This window comes from Elephantulus edwardii, unplaced genomic scaffold (assembly GCF_000299155.1).
Source record: "Elephantulus edwardii isolate Elephantulus edwardi_28Jun2011 unplaced genomic scaffold, EleEdw1.0 scaffold00059, whole genome shotgun sequence".
Taxonomy (NCBI): Eukaryota; Metazoa; Chordata; class Mammalia; order Macroscelidea; family Macroscelididae; genus Elephantulus; species Elephantulus edwardii.
This window is the reverse complement of record NW_006399809.1, coordinates 16,855,380-16,873,888: the sequence shown is the minus strand read 5'-3', so window position 1 is coordinate 16,873,888 and position 18,509 is coordinate 16,855,380. Positions and strand designations below refer to the sequence as shown.

The 18,509-nt window shown below is 39.2% G+C and overlaps 1 protein-coding gene across 3 annotated transcripts in view; it reads right to left on the bottom strand.

The window, feature by feature from the left end:
• The window catches only part of PDE1C (phosphodiesterase 1C, calmodulin-dependent 70kDa), a 718,015-nt gene that overhangs the window by 157,435 nt on the left and 542,071 nt on the right, over nt 1-18,509 (bottom strand). The gene's annotated exons all lie outside the window — the stretch shown is intronic.

Genomic DNA, 18,509 nt, shown 5'->3' with positions numbered 1-18,509 from the left:
GTTGACTGTGGAGCCGAGCAAGCTGAAGCTGTGAACAATCTCAATTTCTTCGCCATCCATCCTGACGCTCATGAACACAGATGCAAAAATTCTCAACAAAATCTTAGCCAATATATACTAACATCTTATCTTAAATTTATTCATCATAATCAAGTGGGATTAATATCAAATATGCAAAGATGACTGAACATTAAAAAAATAATCAGTATAACCCACTAAATCAATTTGCTGTTTTGGTTGTTATGTGTCATCAAGTCGCCTGTGACTCATAGCAACCCTATGTACAACAGCCCTAAACCCTACTCTGTCCTGTGCCAATCTCACAATCTCTGACACCCCCATACCGATTACCCAAGTCACTGAATCAATCCACCTCATAGAGGGTCTTCCCCTCCTGCGCTGTCCTTCCACCCTCCCAAGCATGATGTCTCTCACCAAGGACTAGTCCCTCCTTGCAACAAGTCCTAAGTATGTCAGACAAAGCCTCAGAATCCTTGCCTCCAAGGAGCCTCTGGTTTAACCCTCTCCAGGATGAACCTGTTTGTTTTCTTAGTAGTCCATGGTACATTTAGCACTCTTCTCCAGCACCACAGCTCAAAGGCATCAATTCTCCTGGTCATTGTCCAACTCTCTGACACATAACAAGTGATTGCAAAACCATGGCCTGTATCAGGTGCACCTCAGTCTCCAGAGTGACAGCATTGCTCTTCAGCACTTTGGAGAGGTCCCTAACAGCAGACTTTCCCATCGCAATATGTCTTAATGAATGGAAAAAAAATCACTGGATAATCTCAGTTGATGCAGAAATGGCATTTAACAAAATTCAACATCTTTTCTGACAAAAATGCTAAGCAAAATAGGAATCGAAGGAAAATTTCTCAACATAATTAAATTAGTTTAACAAATATAGCAACCAGGCTTACTCACAATTGAGAGACATTGAGGGCATTTCCCTCACAAACAAGAACCAGACAAGGTTGCCCTTTATCCTCATTCCTATTCCATATTAGGTTGGAAGTCATAATCAGAACAATAAGGAGAGACAAGGAACTAAAAGGCATGCAAACTGGTAAATTTGTAGTAAAACTATCTCTATTTGCAGATGAGTTACTATATATATATAGAAAATGTCAAAGACTCAGGAAGAAGATTGCTGGATTTACTTGTCCAATTCAGCAAAGCTGTAGGGGGACAAGATCAATATACAATAACAAGCAGGATTTGTCTGTTTAATAAAGAAAATCCTGAGAAAGCAATTAGGAAAACAATGCCATTTACAACAACTACCCAACCTTCCAAAAGAGGAAACATTTAGGAATAACTCCAACCAGAGACAGAAAGCACTTTTACAAAGAAAACTATAAAACACAATTACAAGAAATTCAAGGACGTGGAGGGTAGGGGGCTTAATCACAGGGTCACACAATTTGATGGATGGAGGGAAGGATGGGTAAAGGAAAGAGAAAGATTCAATGTGAAAAACAATGTATATGAACTTTGTATGTAAACAAATATAATTGTTTAAAAATCAAAAGGAAAAAAGTTCAAAGAGATCAATATAAATGGAAAATATATTAAGCTCATCAATTGTTGCTGTTGTTGCTGTTAAGTGCCATCGAGTCGCAGGTGACTCATAGTGACCCTATGAAGGAGAGTCCTCGACACTTGGGTGCCTTTCATCCTCTCTCCAGGTTCATAGGGTTTCTGGAGGCAAGCTATTATGGAAGTGGATGCCACTCTTCCTCCCAGGCTTGTTTTAATCAGAGAGCTCCACCCCACTCTCTGTCCACATTGGGTAGCCAACCATTAACGCATTTGACACATCAATGTCACAGTGTTCAGCCTCACAGCAACCACAAGCGACCGCGGTACAGCAACTTGTACACCAGGGCTATATGACCTAGAGGAATGTCTGAACAAAAACAATGAAAGACACGCCTGAGAGCCGCGGATTAAAAGTCACTCATCTTTGGCTTGTTAGCATAGGAAGACATAACACTGTGAAAATATCAGAATCATCAAAATAATCTACCGATACAATGCAATCCATACCTAGATGCCCGTATCATTTTACAAGTTATAGAAAAAGTAATCGCCAATTTTATATGGAAAGGGAAAAGACTCAAGATAAACAGAGATATTGAAGGGGAAAAAACCCATCAAAGGAGGAAGTCTCACTCTTAATGACCTCAAAATCTGCTATACAGCCACAGGAGACAAAACAATCGTATGTCATTGTGCTGGTCCAATAACAAGTGTGCTGACACACTGGGGGGAAGCCAGACTCTTTAACAAATGGTGCTGGCAAAACTTGATGAATATTTGTAGAAAATTGAAACCAGATCCATCTCTCACATGAAAACTAGTTCAAAATGGACCAAGGACATTGCATTTAAACCTAAAATTACAGCAATCATTAAAGTAAAATATGAGTTGTCTAAATCTATGGCATAGATATTGTTATTGTTCTTATGTGCCATCAAATCAGAACCAACAGGAGGTGATCCTCCTGGGGGTTTTCAGAGGCTATAAATAACATAGAAGGAGAGTGCTCATCTTTCTCCCGCAGAGGTGGATTCAAACAGCGTGCCTTCGGATTGGCAGTTCAACTCTTTACAATTAAGATACTAGAGCTTGCTACAGCATAAAGAGACTATCAAATTTAGGATGCATAATCAATAGAGGATGAGCTAGATGATTTGGATATTAGAAAATGAAACCCTAATGTACTTCAAAAGACTTCTCCAAATGAGTAAAAAGGGAACCTAAAAGTTGAAGAAAAAATCAGGTTATGATATATCTGACAAGGAACTCACATCTAAAGCTTATACAGAACAACACTTCAACAACAACATCAAAATGAACACCACCTTATTTATAAAATGAGCAAAGGACATGGGTAGACACTTCACCAAAGAAAACATTCAGATAAAAAAAACACACACACGAAAACATGTTCAAGGTTGTTAGCTACTGTTATTGTTATGTGTCAGTGAATCAACTCCCAGGACCCCCATGAACAATGGATGTGAACTTTGCCCTGGCCTGTGTCATCCTCATAATCTCTGATATACTTGAGCTCAAGATAACAGAGACAGTGTTATTGCATGTGTTGAGGATCTTGCTCTTTTTTGCTGATCCTCCAACTTCCCAAGCATGTTGTCCTTCTCCAAGGAACTGGTTCCTCCTAATACCATGTTTCTTGCCTCCAAAGAGAATCCTGATTGCACTTTCTCTAAGACATTTTATTTGATCTCTTGGCAGTCCATTCAACACTCTTCTCAACACCACAACTCAAAGGCACTGATTAGAGAGATGCACATAAAAGCAGCTATGAGACATCAGCTCATTTCAGTACAAATAGCAAAATTTAATAAGGGAGCAAACAACAAATGCTAGCAAGGATGTGGAGACACTGGAACTCTCATACACTGTTGGTAGAAATGTAAACTGGTGCCAACTACCATGGAAAGCAGTTTGGTGCTTTGTTAGAGAGTTTGGAATAAAAATATCATTTGATCCAGCAATCTCTCAAAGAAATAAGAGCTGTAATACAAACTCACATACTCACATCCATGTTTACTGCAGCACATCATTTATAATAACAAAGAGTTGGAAGCAACCTAAGTGCATATCAACAGACAAATGGCAAAAGAAATGTGGTACATTCACACAATGGAGTAGAAAGCATCATTGAAAAGATGCGGAATTTGTGAAACATTGTCCAACCCTGATGAAACTAGAACAAATCATGTTAAGACATAAAACAGTCGCAAAAGAACAGTTATGGTCTAAGACCACTAAAAAGCTAAGGGAAGCTTTATACACAAATAGAGTTAACAGCGATGAGAAAGGAGGAAGAAGAGAGTAAAATAAATAATAAAAATCAATACAGTAAAAAAAAAATTAAAAGGCATTCTCATATAAAAACCAGTTTGAAATTATATTCATATACTTTCCTGAAGCAGAGCCAAGCTTAAGGCATGCTCTAGGACAATAGCTTCCCACAGACAAGATTTATGGATTTCAATTAAATAGGCAGTAATGCATGATCTAGATTTAACTAAGTTGATCTTCCCAAAGCAGACAAGGGTCTCAAAGGATTCCTGAAAGAAATGATAGACTAAATATAATGCTAATAATTCAAGGACTGAGAAATGGCATGAAAAAGGCTGAGTTCACATTTTTTTTTCTGTCAGGACACCAGCTTCCATTTCTTTCATGAGCTTTTTCCTGGTCATTGTATAAACTAAAAGCTAAGCAAAATCCCTCAAAATACAATCAAAAAGACTATTCTAAAGAATATGGACGTACATCCACTATTGTTAACAATTCCCAGTCCTGGAGCAGCACATCTCCAGGGATGTAAGTAGTGAAAAATCTCAAGTCCTCCAGTAAACAGGGGACCCAGCCAAGGACAGAGCAGGAGGAGGCTCCATGAATCCCACCCGACTATTCAAATCAGAAGCACTGCAAAACAATCCACTGGAAAACCTCAGGCTGTGGGCCACTATTAGCAGAGAACAAGCAGTGCAGCTTCTCACTGAAATAGTAGCTGCCGTGACATATCCCATGTGAAGAGCTAACTATACAGGACACAGACATTTTGTACCCAAGTTATAAGGTACTTTTGTCATGCTTGAAGATGACTAAGGGTAGGAGGCCAGTTGCCAGCCTTTATTTTGCAAGTAAAGTTTGTCTAGATGGGTCGACGGGTTTTCCCTATGAATTCATTTCATCTAACAAGCCCAAGGGCTAGATCCTACATTAAGTCATAGTCATATTTCTACAAAGATGGAAGTCTAGCTGTCTAACGCTATTCAAAAGGAGATGGGAGCTGAGCACTTAATGAGAGTTCATATAATCAAAGTACAAAAGAAGAAAAAAGGAAGGAGGAGAATGGAAGGAGGGATGAAGGGAAGAACATGAGGAAAAAAATATACCACTAAAGTTAATAAAGTTTCTCTTCTGATTGAATTGTCACAATGTCAAGTCCATTTCTATCACTGTGGCTGCCAGACAAAAGCTCCAAAATAGAAGTGAGGCCATGTTAGGCACAAGCTGGGCTTTCCAGCTTTGGCTGGCCGCCTTTTCGCTAAGGTAGAGCTTATTTCACTGTGAAAGAGCCTCTGCATCTTTACACAAGAGTCATTTCTTCTTGGTATGAATTCTTTGCATTCCACAGTCTCCTTTGTTTCAATGCAAATGATGAAATGCAGTACCACGGTATATCACTTTGTTTCTCTGTGCTCTTAAATCCAGAGCAGAGGACCTGATGTTAAGTTTTCCTGAAACCATGCCAATATGTGGGGTGTATAAAGGATTTAGAAGAGGAGAGGCTAAGTGAGGAAAGGCCTAAGAGAAAAAGAAAATCACAAAGATCATTTCTAGGACCAAGAAGTTGACTATTTTAAGAAGCAATCTTTTGGTTCAACATAAGCTACAACTTTCTAACTTAGAAACTTTTCTATAACAAACTAGGCACTATTCTCTACTCAATAATATTATATTACTCTATAATATCATACCTCAGGAGTACACGTATCTGTTGAGCTTCAGATACTGTTGGATTGAAATCATTGAAAAAGCACATGTAAAAATAAACTGGAATAAAAAACTCACTAAAACAGTTTCTCCTATCTATTCAGTATATTCCTGCTTCTGGGAATGAATAAATAATTCTTAAAATGTTGCCAAATATGGTTGACAATGGCTGTGTCTCATACACAGGCTTTGTCTAGTTTGAAAGAACGTGAAAGGAAGCTAGATCTTTACAGCTCTTCCCATAAAGTTCTGATGAGCCATGAGACTGTGCCTCTCTGGAATTCAAAAGCCTATCTTCTCAGTGCACCATATGAGTCTGAAAGGCACAGGCATCATTGTGTACTTCTCACATACCTTCCATATCATTCACCATCTGTTGTCACTTACCTAAATGCCACAGAAAATAACACCTCAGATTTGATGCTCGATGGTGACTGTCAGGCTTATATTCTTTAACACCATCTGAAGATGGTATGCAACTCAAGAATTCTTTTGGGGGGATGCATTTCTTTATATAACTGTAGTTTATTAAGATGACTGTCAATGGAAGCTTGTGGATTTCTATGATGTCAAATAATTTTCCGAGGAGGTTCCTGATTAAGACCTACTAAGATAAAAAAGGTATAGTAATCTGCTTCTGACAAACCTGTCAATGAAAACTTTATGTATCACAATGATAAAATCCTGTTGTGAATGGGTATTCAGGAGTTGAGGGCCAGTTAGACAGGAGCTAACAAGAACAATGAAATTGCTACACTAAGGGCCCTCACTCATTTCTGGAGTGGTTTCTGTGCACAGGTGCTGTAACAGGACTTAATAAGATGAAGAGAAAATGCAGTGTCTCTCCTGAATTAGTGAAGGAAGTTACTTAGCAAGTCTAAGGCAGTGTATGCAGATGACACAACCTTGCTCACTGAAACAGAGGAGGATCTAAAGCATCTTCTACAGAAAGTCCAGGACTGCCGTTTTCAATATGAATTGAAGCTCAACATGAAGAAAACAAAGGTTCTCACCACTGGGCCAACTGGCAAGATCCTAGATTGAGATTTCAACAACTTCAACTAGTTCAGGTTTACAATCAACACTTTAAGAATGAGAAGCCAGTAGAGCAAAAGACAGAATGGATTAGGAAAGTCTACTGTCAGGGACCTCTCCTGAGTGCTGAAGTGCAAAGATGTCAGTCTGGAGACTAATGTGTACGTGATTCAGGCCATGGTCTTTGCAATTACTTGTTATGCATCAGAGAGCTGGACAAGGAATAAGGATGACAGAAGAAGAAGAATTGATGCCATGGAGCTCTGGTGCTAGAAAAGAGAACTGAACATACCATGTACTTCCAAGAGAACAAAAAGATCTGTTCTGAAGAGTGAAACCAACTTGTTCTCTGGAGGCAAAGATTTTTTAAAAGCCCATACTTTGGGAATGTTGCCAGGAGGGGCCAGTTTTTAAAGAAGGACATCACGCTTGGAAGGGTGTAGGGACAATGCAGGAGAGGAAAAGCCTGTATGAGAGGGATTGACACAGGGACTGGGGTAACATGCAGGTGTGTTGGAGACAGTGAGATTGGTTCAGGATAGGACAAGATTCAGAGCTTTTGTACATAGGGCCACTATGAGTCACAGGCAGCTCAATGGCACATAAGGACAACAACAATAAGGGCAGTGAAGTGTGTGTGGTGGCAGAAGTGTGACAAGGATGCTTTCAGGAGAGGAACCTCTATGAAGGACACAAGGGTTTCCCCAGAGAAGGTGGCATAAGAACTGTCTAAATGCCAACTTAGGGTTAGTTGAAGCAACATGAACTGGAGATATGATGCTCTTTAGATGGGGGCAGGAAGTACAAAAGGGTGCACAGATGTGAAGGCTACTCAGGGAATTTCATGGGGTGGTTAGAGTTCAAAGGCATGACAAAAAATAAAATTTCTGAACAAGGCTGAAGGCAGACAATGGTGGGCTTAGGCCAAAGCCAATGGCATTCCACTTTCTCCTGGACACAATGAGGAGCCCCTCTTGAAGAAACTATACATGCAAGGGAGGTTGCATTATAATCTTTGCATTTTTTAGAAGATCCATTTTACTAGGAGAGTTGTTGCTACTGAGTGCCATCGAGTTGAACCAACTCATAGCTGACCCTCCAGGAATTTTCAGAAGCAGTAAATCACATGGGAAAATATGGTCCATCTTCAACGACAACTGAAACCAGAGCTCCCTAATAGTAGAGTAGAAGAATGCATCAGCAAGCAAAAGACCAAAATCCTGTACCATCAGTGAGTGGCTCCTACACCTGGTGACCTGCTATTGGGTTTCAGAGCCTTTACAACATCTTTACAATAGGAGAGCACCTATCTTTATCCTTCAGAGCCTCTAATGGATCCAAACTGATGACCCTTCAGTTATCAGCCAGAAATATTAATTATGATCAAATTTACCTGGTACTTTGAACAGTACAATATTAACTGTTTCTCTATTGTGAAGCACTTTTATACAGTATTGTATAAGTTTCACAGTTATATAGAGTGTTACTTCTAAGAATTCCTTAGGAAGAGGTGTTTGATTTGTTTTTGGGTTTTTTTGTCACCTGGTTTACTTAGTCCAGTCTGCTAAGCTAAAAAGAAGAACACCAACAAAAATAATGTCTGACAAGAACAGTCTAATTATGCAGTCTTATGTCTTTTATGACATTTTGTAGTCTAATTATGTAGTCTTTTATGTTAGACATAAAAGAGACTTTCAAAACATAGATTGACAACAGTGACTTCAGCAGTGGGCTCAAGTGCGTCAGAGATGATGAGGATGGCACAGGATAGAGCAAGATTCAGATCTGTTGTTCATAAGATTGCTTATGAGATACATGCAAGAGTATTCTTTTCCTCTGTGGTTTCCAATTAAACATGAAACATAATAGAGCAGATGTACAAACAAATTGAGATAGATTTAAAAACCCTCAGATTCATTGCTGTCAAGTAGAGACTGACACACAGCTGCCCCTCCAGTGGGTTTTCTGAGGCTGTAAGGCACATAGGAGGAGAGGGGGTTCATCTTTCTCTTGGGGAGCTGCTGGTGGATTAGGTTGGCCGAGCGAATAACTACAGATTCTGCCACAAGAGCTCTTGGTCTACTGGGCTCCCAACTACATCTTCATTTAAGACATGAAAACAACAAAAAACCCCAACCAAACACACTGAGGGAGTTTATACATTTGCATACTGTTCTGCACATCTGAAAACCAGCATAATGTGGTTAGGTGTTCATTTTTTTTGGTAAAGGTATAGACAACTCGAACATCATTAACAAAATTTACCTAATTGACACCTATAGTGAAGGGTATCAAACTGCTTAAGAATACATTACTGGGGTTGTTTGTTTTGTTTTTGTTTTTGGTTTGGTTTGTTTGTTTGTTTCCATACCATGGCTCTTTATTTCTCTGTCTTCCTTTTTTTGTTTTATTAATTTCAATGAACATTTACAGAGATTTTGGATTTCCATTCACTCATTGTTGCACTTTTCTCCCCGCCCACCCCACCCCCAACCCCAGTTCGCTCCTCTCCTTGAAAAGAAAAAGAAAAACTCCTTCACTGGTATACAATTCCCCCCTGCATCCCCCACCCCCACCGAGAATACTCCACTCTGCAACCCTCATTCCAAACTCTTTTTTTTAATTTAATTTTTTTTTTATATGTGTACTATCAAATCAGATCTGACTGGTACAGGAGGAGATTGTCCCTCCTTCTCCAGCAGAGCATTTGGTGGATTTGAACCGTGTACCTCTGGGATTGTAGTGCAGCTTCTTGCCACTAGGCCACCAGAGCTCTCCACATTCCAAACTCTTATGATAATCATAATGTCCTAAAAGATATTACTTTTAAACTGTTGTCTCCCTCATCGGCTTCAATGCAGTATACATAATTTACCCAGTTTTTATCAGTCTTACCCCCACCCTGATGTCAGCCTCATTCTACAACAGTGGCATCATGCAGTATTTGTCCTTTGTGACTGAGATATTTCATGCAGCATAATGTCCTCCAGGGTCACTCATTTTGAATAATACTGCATGAGTTCCTTGTTTTTCAATGCAGCATAGTATTTCATTGTGTGAATATACCACAGCTTCTCTATCCATTTGTTTGTTGATGGGCACCTGGGTTGTTTCCAACTCCTTGCTATTGTGAACAAAGCCGAGATAAACGTGGGTGTGCATATATCTGCTTGGATGGCGGTTATGGTCTCTTTGGGGTATATTCCCAGTAGTGGAATTGCTGGGTCAAATGGTATCTCTATTTGCAACTTTTTGAGAAAGGTCACACTGCTTTCTACAGTAGTTGCACCATTTTACACTCCCACCAACAGTGACTAAGTGTTCCAGTCTCTCCACAACCTCGCCAGCATTTGTTGCTTACATGACTGTTTTTTAAGTGGTTACACAGCACAAACCAAAACTAACTAAATAATGGATCACAGAAAAGTCTTGGTAGATTTTAAAAGAATTAACTCATAACAAATTTTGAGTTCTCTGAAAAGAGTGTAACTAAGCTTGAAATTAATGACAATAAAACTAAGCTTAAAATAAATGACAATTAAGACCAACCAGAAACACTCCAATGCTTGGAAATTTAGCATATACTTCTAAATAGCTCATGGATCAATGATAAAATTAGACAATAATCCCAACCCAATGATAAAAAGCCTGTGATACATCAACACTTGCGGCAAACAAACAAAATGGTGCTTGGAATGACACAGACAACTTTGGAAAACATGTCCTACAAGAGGAGAATGTTTGAAAATGAATGATTTCATCATCCATCTTAAGTTAGAAAAAGAACATATCATTCCAAAGAAAGTAAGTTACAACAGTAATAATAATAAAATGAAGACAAAATTTCATGACGTAGAAACAAAATTTAAAATAGATATAATCACAAAGCCAAAAGCTAGTTCCTTGAAAAGTTTAATAGAATTCCTAAGCAAAGCAATGGAGAGTTTAAAAAAGACAGGAAATGCACAAAACATTAACTTCAAGCCTGAAAAATACAATATTATTATAGATACTACAGAGTTTTTCAAATTCAATAAAAGAATATTGTAATTCTCTGTGAAACATTCCAACTTACATAAAATGTGAAAATTCCTTTAAAATAGCTCATCAAAATTGGCATAATAAAAGAATATTAATAATTTATCCCCCAAATAAAACAATAACCTGAAAATACTTTATTGATTAATTCAGGGAAGCATTGAGGCAAAATATTCCAGGAAAAAGCAAAATAGGAAGCACTTCTGCCACTCAGATCAAACCAAACAGCACCCTCTTAATTTCCAAATGACACAAGGAGATTATAAAGGGAATATTACAAGCCAATCTCCATCATAAACATGCATGTAAAAATTGTCAACAACATTTTCACAAACTGAATCCAGCAATAAATAAAAAGAAAACAAACAGAAATCTTGCCATGATGCATGACTGGTTTAACATTTAAAAATCTACGAATAAGGGAGCTCTGGTGGCCTACTAGCAAGAAGCTGGCTGCAATCCCCAAGGTGTGCAGTTTGAATCTACCGGAAGTTCCACTGGAGAAGGAGGGGCAGACTCCTCTTGTGCCACTTGGATTCAATTAGACAGTACACAACAAGAAAAGAAGAAAGAAAAAAAAAACAACCTACAAATAAATGTAAATCACTATTTTAACAGGAAAAAGTAAAAAAGTCATATGAACATCTCAGGAGAGTCAGAAAATTAATTTGAGAAAAGTTAACACTAACATGCAATAAATATCTTATTGTTGTTATGTGCTATCAAGTTGAGTATGATTCATACCCTATAAACAAAAGATCTGAACCCTGTTCTATCCTGCACCATCATCACACTTCCTGACACAAAGAGCCCATTGCAGCAGTCACCATGTCAATCCACCTAGTTGAGGGTCTTCCTCTCCTTCGCTGACCCTCCACCCTTCCCAACATCATGTGCCTCTCCAAGGAATAGCACCTCCTACCAACATTCCTAAAGTATGTGAGGTGAAGACTCATGATTCTTGCCTCCAAAGAACACTCCAGCTGCATCCTATCAAGACATAAATTGTGGCTGACATTGAGAAAAATGGAAATCCTGTAAACTTTTGTTAAATACTAATAAAAAATATTTTACAAAATGGGAAGGAATCCCAGAGCATTTAATGATGCTCATACAGAATCTATATCTGAACTAGGAGGCTGTTGTACAAACAGAGCAGGGGAATCCTACATGGTTTAAAATTGAGAAGGGAGTGTGCCACAGTTGTATTCTCTCTCCATATCTATTCTATCTGTATGCTGAGTAGCTGGACTCTATAAAGAGGAGTGTGGCATCAGGATTTGAGGGATACTCATCAATAATCTGCGCTATGCAGATGACACAACCTTGCTTGCTGAAAGTGAGGCAGACTTGAAGCACTTGTTGCAGAAGATCAAGGAATGCAGCCTTCAGCATGAACTGCATCTCAGTTTCAAGAAAACAAAGACTTTTACTACTCGACCGATAGGCAACATCATGATGGATGGAGAGACTGAAACTGTCAACAGATCCTTCTTGCTTGTATCCACAATTAACATCATTGGTAACAGATACACTGGGAAACACTACAGTTAGTTCTTTCCAAATCATTGAGGAGTAATAATGTCAGTTTGAAGACTAAGGTGTGTCTGATTCAGGCCATAGTCTTGCTGATTACTTAGTTTTTCCAATTAAATAAATATGTTAGCAAAGAAGTGAATTTTCTAAATCTAACACAGTGGGTTTGTGTTCTGCTAGATTTTTTTCTTAAAACTAAAGCAAACATCTTACTTAATACTAAAATATTGAAAAGTATTTCCTGATAATCTAGCTAATATGAGGATGTCTCCTATCACTGTTTCTATTTACGATTATATGAAAACTTCAATTAGTCATTTTAAAAAAAATAACACAAAAGAACAAGACAGAAAAAGCAAAACCCATTATTCACAAATGAAATAATATGGAAGATGAATATATTTCTTAAAAAAAAATCCACAGATAACAAAAGTTCAATTTAGCAGTCATCAGGTAAGCAAATAACAATTAGAAAATGTTACCATCTAAACAAGAAACAAAGTGGAAATTACTAAGGTATAAGTTTTAAGAAAGACATACAAGTGATCTATAGAGAAAACCGTGAGATGCTTGCGGCTGTTGTTGAATATTGCTGAAACCAACCCAGGCCTGATCCTCAAGCGGGGTTCCCAAGGCTGTTATTAATTACATGGGAGGAGACTGCCTATCTTGTCCCACCTGCAGAGCAGCTGGTAGTTTTGAACCACATACCTTTGCGTTGGCACCATATGGAAGGGAAAGCAAGGAGAACATTTCGTTGGATGTTGTGCTACTAACACAAAGGTGGTGCCACTTTGGGGGTTCGAATCTACCAGTGGCTCCAAGGTAGAAAGATGGGCAATCACCTCTCTTGCCATTTACAGCTTCCGAAAAGCCGCTGGTTGAGTCAGTGATGAGTTGGTTCTGACTTGATGGCAGTAAGTTTTTATTTATAGTAAATTAATAGAAGGCTATCACATGCCTGTAACTTAAGAACTAAATAAATCAGAAATAGAAATTTACCCTACATTTATCTCCCACTGCTGTCAAGCCAAACCCAACTGATAGAAATCCCCTAGTGCATTTCTAAGGTTGTAAACCTTCATTGGAGAAGACTGCCCATATGTTCCTCTTGGAATAATTAGTGCATTTGAACTTCTAATTTGAAGTACATTTATGCCATCAGAGTCCTTTACCATTTATCTGCAGATTCTATGAAATCCTAATATTCTCACTTAACTCTCACATATTATTTAACAGACTTATTCTAGAATTTAGTTGGAAATGCCAGGAACTAAACACAGCCAATATAATTTTGAAAAATAAGAAGCAAGCTAAAGGACTTGCACTCCACGTATCAAGGCACACTACAGTTTTCATTCTGGCTTGCTTCCCTTCACTGTCAGCCTTCCTCCTCTTAGAAACATTCTATCAAGTGCATATTAATATAAGCACAACATAATTAGACAAGAAGTCAGCTACAAGGAAAAAAATGTACGTAATATATACTGCAACCAAATACTAATTGATTTTGAATTATTCTATTCTGTATGTTCCATCCATTCTTTTGACACCCAGCCTTAATTGCTATAAATTTTCGGATCAATATTTGAAATGCTTCTGTTTGCAAGAAGCTATGCCATTTAGCATCAGGCTGCAAGACTGCTTGAGTTTAAGAGAGGTCTCCTATTTTTAAGTATAGTAGCGGGTCTTATGACTCAGGGCTAACTTTTGACTCATTTTGAGCTTATAATTTGATTTTGTTCCTTTGGGGATCTACAATGCCTCTCAGTCATTCCTGTTCTCGGAAAGAACTGTTTCTCTTCAAAATCTGCTTATCTCTTACCTGTTCTATTGCCACTCAACCCTCACATTGCGTTAAAGGGATATCGTGTGAAAAATAAGGTGCCAAACTCACAACTACGTTAGGAAAATCTTCAGACCTAATGGAAAAGGTCAGCTCTACAGTATGACTCCAATGGGCAGAGTTTATAGTACCGCTGATAAAAGAATCTCATGTATTGGTCACTGTTGTTTGGGAGAAATAAATCGAAACAATGAGTAAGAAAACCCAAAGCACCAATCAAACTCATGAGAGGGCGTGCTGGGGACCAGGGGCAGGAAGGAGATGCAATCCTGCCATGCTTCAGGAGGTGAGCTCAGGAGCCATTTTTCATTTGCAGCTATTCATGTGAGAAGCATCAGCATCACGTCTCTCTGCTGATAAACATGCCACTTAAAAAACATCTGTCTCGATAGACGAAAGAAATGAGAACTAAAAGCATCCCTGAATGGTGGTAATGAGGAAAAGAAGATGAGCAGAAACGAAACACAGTCTTCAGGAAGCCGCAGAAAGGTTGAAACCCACGTAAAGACACTTTTTCTGCACATCTTAATAACAGCCCAATCACTCCAAAAATGGGCTCACTTTCCTCCCCTTGATTCAGTTCCTTATTTATTATGAATTGCTTTGGGTTGGTACGATTATCCAGAGAAGCAAAAGATCACTCTCCCAGCTAAATCACAGGAATTCTACCTCACTAGGAACATAATAAGGAGCCTGGGTGATGTAAGTGGTTTGTGATTGGCCGCTAGACTGAGGTTTGGACCCACCCAGAGCCTCCATATCTGCTTCTGTAAAGATTCCAGCCAAGAAAACCCTGAGAACAGCTCTACTCTACAACAAATGGGGTGGCTGTGAATCACAGGCTGCCTTGCTGTCAACGAGAAACAAATACAAGAGAAACTTGATACGATTTTCTAAGATAAACACAAATATCTTTCCCCCCTACTTCTGCTTTTACTTTTCTTCTGTTACAATAACAAAAAGAAAGAAAATTAATTTGTGAGGGAAAAGAAAAAACTCAAGCACAATGAGTCCTGGCAGTGTCTTATGTGACCATCTACCATGCTGCTAACCGAAGGTGCTCTGAGGGCGAAAGACGGGCAGCCTCCTCCATAAAGAAACCTTCACAACTTCAGCAACCAGGTGATGGGTTGCTATTAGTCAGAATTGACTCGATGGAGTGGGTTTGAGTTTACATAATGGATAAGATGTTAAACCAGCATGGCCTCCTTAAGACTAAATCAGAATTACAGAAAACAACAACCCCCCAAAACCCCAAACTCAAAAAGGAACAGTTATTTTTAAACTTTTTGAAGCTGCTCTTTGGATGTCCACTGGGAAAAAGGATTCTAAGGTGGGTAGGAGCTCTCAGCCTGTAACCAGAGGCAGCCTCAGCAGGACTGGGAATGAGATGACAGGACAGGAGCTGATACAGATGCCAGTGCCACTCTCCTCTCCAATGCTCCTCCCAGCTTCATAGTTGTTCTTAGGTGCTGTGAAGTACAGTGCAACTCACAGTGACATTATGAACAAAAGATCTGAATCCTGTCCTATGCTGTGCCATTTTCACCATCTCTGATACACTTCAGCTCACTGCAGCTGTCATTGGGTCAATCCACCTGGATGGGGTCTCCCTCTCTTTTGCTGACCCTCCACCCTTTCAAGCATGACGTGCTTTTCCAAAGAAAAGCCTCTCCTAGTAACATGTTTTAAGTACGAGAGGCAAAGCTTTGCCATCTTTGGTTCCAAAGAGCATTCCAGCTGCCCTTTTCTAAGAAATATGGGATATTCAGTACTCTTCTCCAATGCAACTCGTCAGTTCTTCTGTCATCCTTAATCACTACCTATCTCTTGGATGCATAGCAAATGCTTGAAAAAGACTACGGCCCGAATCAAGAGCACCTTGATCCTCAAATTGGCACAACTGCTCTTCAGTATTTTGGAGCTACACAGTAGCTGCCCTCGTCATACCCATGATGACTGAGATATTGACTGTGACCCTCTGGTATTCCTGAAGAGTTCAATCATGACTATTTGTGCCACCTTGTGATTCCACTAAGTTTCTGCTAGCACATGCAGTTAAGCTCTTGACTGCTAATAACAGACAGGGTATAGTTAGAACTACCAGCCACTCTGAAGGAGATGGCACAGTCTGTTTCCATTAAGATTAAAGTCGGGGAACCCTACATGGCAGTTCTACTCTGTGTCATAGGGCCACTATGAGTTAGAATTGATTCAACAGCAATGAGAATGGGTTTAGTTTTATTTGGTGACTCCACGGAGTCCCTGTGTAGTGAAGACAGCTAATGTTCACAGCTACTAAACGAAAGGTTAGAGTTTCAAGTACACCCAAAGAGATCTCAGAAGAAGTGCCTCGTAATCTACTTTGGAAAAATAAGCTACTGGAAACGCGACAGAGTTAGAGTTGATTAGATGGCAACTGGCTGGTTGTGGCTTCACAAAGCTCAACACAGGTTTCCAAGATTGTCACAGAAAGAAAAAGAACAAGGAAGGACACGTGTGGAAAGAGTTCAGGAGTGAGGATAGAATGGGAACTCCTCATTCCTGGCCAGTTTTCAGTATCTAGTCTAGTGGTGATGCCTTTCCAAGACAGAATCTGAGAAGCTAACGTGGCTGTATACCCTGAAGAAGAGGAAGGAGATTTGGTGGAAAGCCGCCAATTTCTGCTATAGCTAGAAAGTGTAACACTGTCATCTCTACATACTCATTCTCTGAAACAACTTGTTTCTGACCTACTGGATGGATCAACTGGGATATTTTATATTAATGTGATCTGTCCCTAAACTAAGGAACATAATAAATCTGACTACGAGATAGCCTCCAAAATATATCAAGGAGGAGAGAATGGAGGGGAAAAGTCTGTTTTCCAGAGAATTCTGTACAGTGTAAAAATCCAGTCACCAATAGTTACATACTAGGTGATTACATTTCTAAAATGCCTTTGAAATGACAAGTTTATAGAAGTGAATAAGGTGAGCAGAAGTTAGAAACAGGGCATGAACAGGTTAGAATAGAGGGAAGTGTGTTCATAAAAGAGATCCTCCTGTGGAAACATGAATCCACATGTGTGATAAAAGATAAAAATCACATAGAACTACACACATACATACTACTACATACATATACATATATACAGATGAAATTGTGGGAAAACGTAACGAAGATCAGAGGACTGTACACAGTGAATATCCTGGTTGTGATATTGTAGTATACTTTTATGTTTCCACTGGGAGAAGCTTAGTAGAGGTCATACAGGATCTTCCCATATCATCTCTTAGAAATGTCTGTGAACAATGATATAAAAATAAAATGATTAAATTTTAAACTGAAGCACAGTCTCAGCTCCATGGAATGTTGTTGCTGATAGGCTGAACACATAAGTGGTGTTCACCTTGGGTGGCTTTATAAGTACCTCTCTGTCCAGTTGGCTGATTCTAGAAATCTCTGCAAGCCTTCTTATTTGTGTCAGTAGCAATGAGAATGAAAGGCTAGATGGCTACCAGTGAGATGGAACCTCAAGTGATGATTTTAAAGAGGATCCAATGTAGACTTACAACTAGTGATGTCTGGAACTTGCTTTAAACTGGAGAAGACTTGAGGCTATTGTATGCTGGAGGTTCTCACAACCAGCAGAGGTGCTGGCAGATGGCCACAGGCTGATAAGACCAGGGGAGAGAATCCCAGATACTTTATACAGGCTTGGCGATCAAATATCTACTTGCAGAGATCCTAGGGGGGCTTTTCCATCTTCCTTTCACTTTATCCTCAGAAATTTGTTTCATTTGGAGGACAAATCCATTCTAGCAAGTTGGCCATTAAGAGTTCATAAGGGAGCCATTTCAAGACCAAGTACAAGGCTGACAGAATAAGGGAGGGGGAAATATCTGTCATGGTGATTGTCTTGTGTTTAATAGCATTTTCCAATAAAACAGGAAAACAATTTGCATATTATTAACATTTCAACTTTGCTTTCAACAGAATTATCATTTAGTTTCCCCTCAACCATAAATCATTCTGGAAAGGTTTGTGAGAGGCGGCAGGATCTGGCCCAGGGGTGTATTATTCTTCTCTATCTGCTATGGTGCATCATCCTCTGTTTGTCCCTCAGCTCATACTTTAATGCCTTTGTATTGTTATGATGTTAGAAGCTATAACCTTGAACTTTCACATACCACACACCCACAGTAGATGGGCTTCAGCACAACTTCCACATTAAAGAAGTTCTAGGAAGAAATGCCTGGATATCAACTACCAAAATTCCCCATAGATCCCAACAGTATATTGGATGACGTGCTTTGCTTTGTCTGTGCCATTAGGGAGAATCAATTGTTGGAGAAGATCATCATGTTTGGTAAAAGAGTATTAGAAAAGACAAAGGGGCGAGCTCTGGTGGCCTAGTAGCAAGAAGGTGTACTGCAATCCCAGAGGTGTACAGTTCAAATCCACCAGATGCTCTGCTGGAGAAGGAACAATCTCCTCCTGTACCAGTCAGATCTGATTTTACAGTACA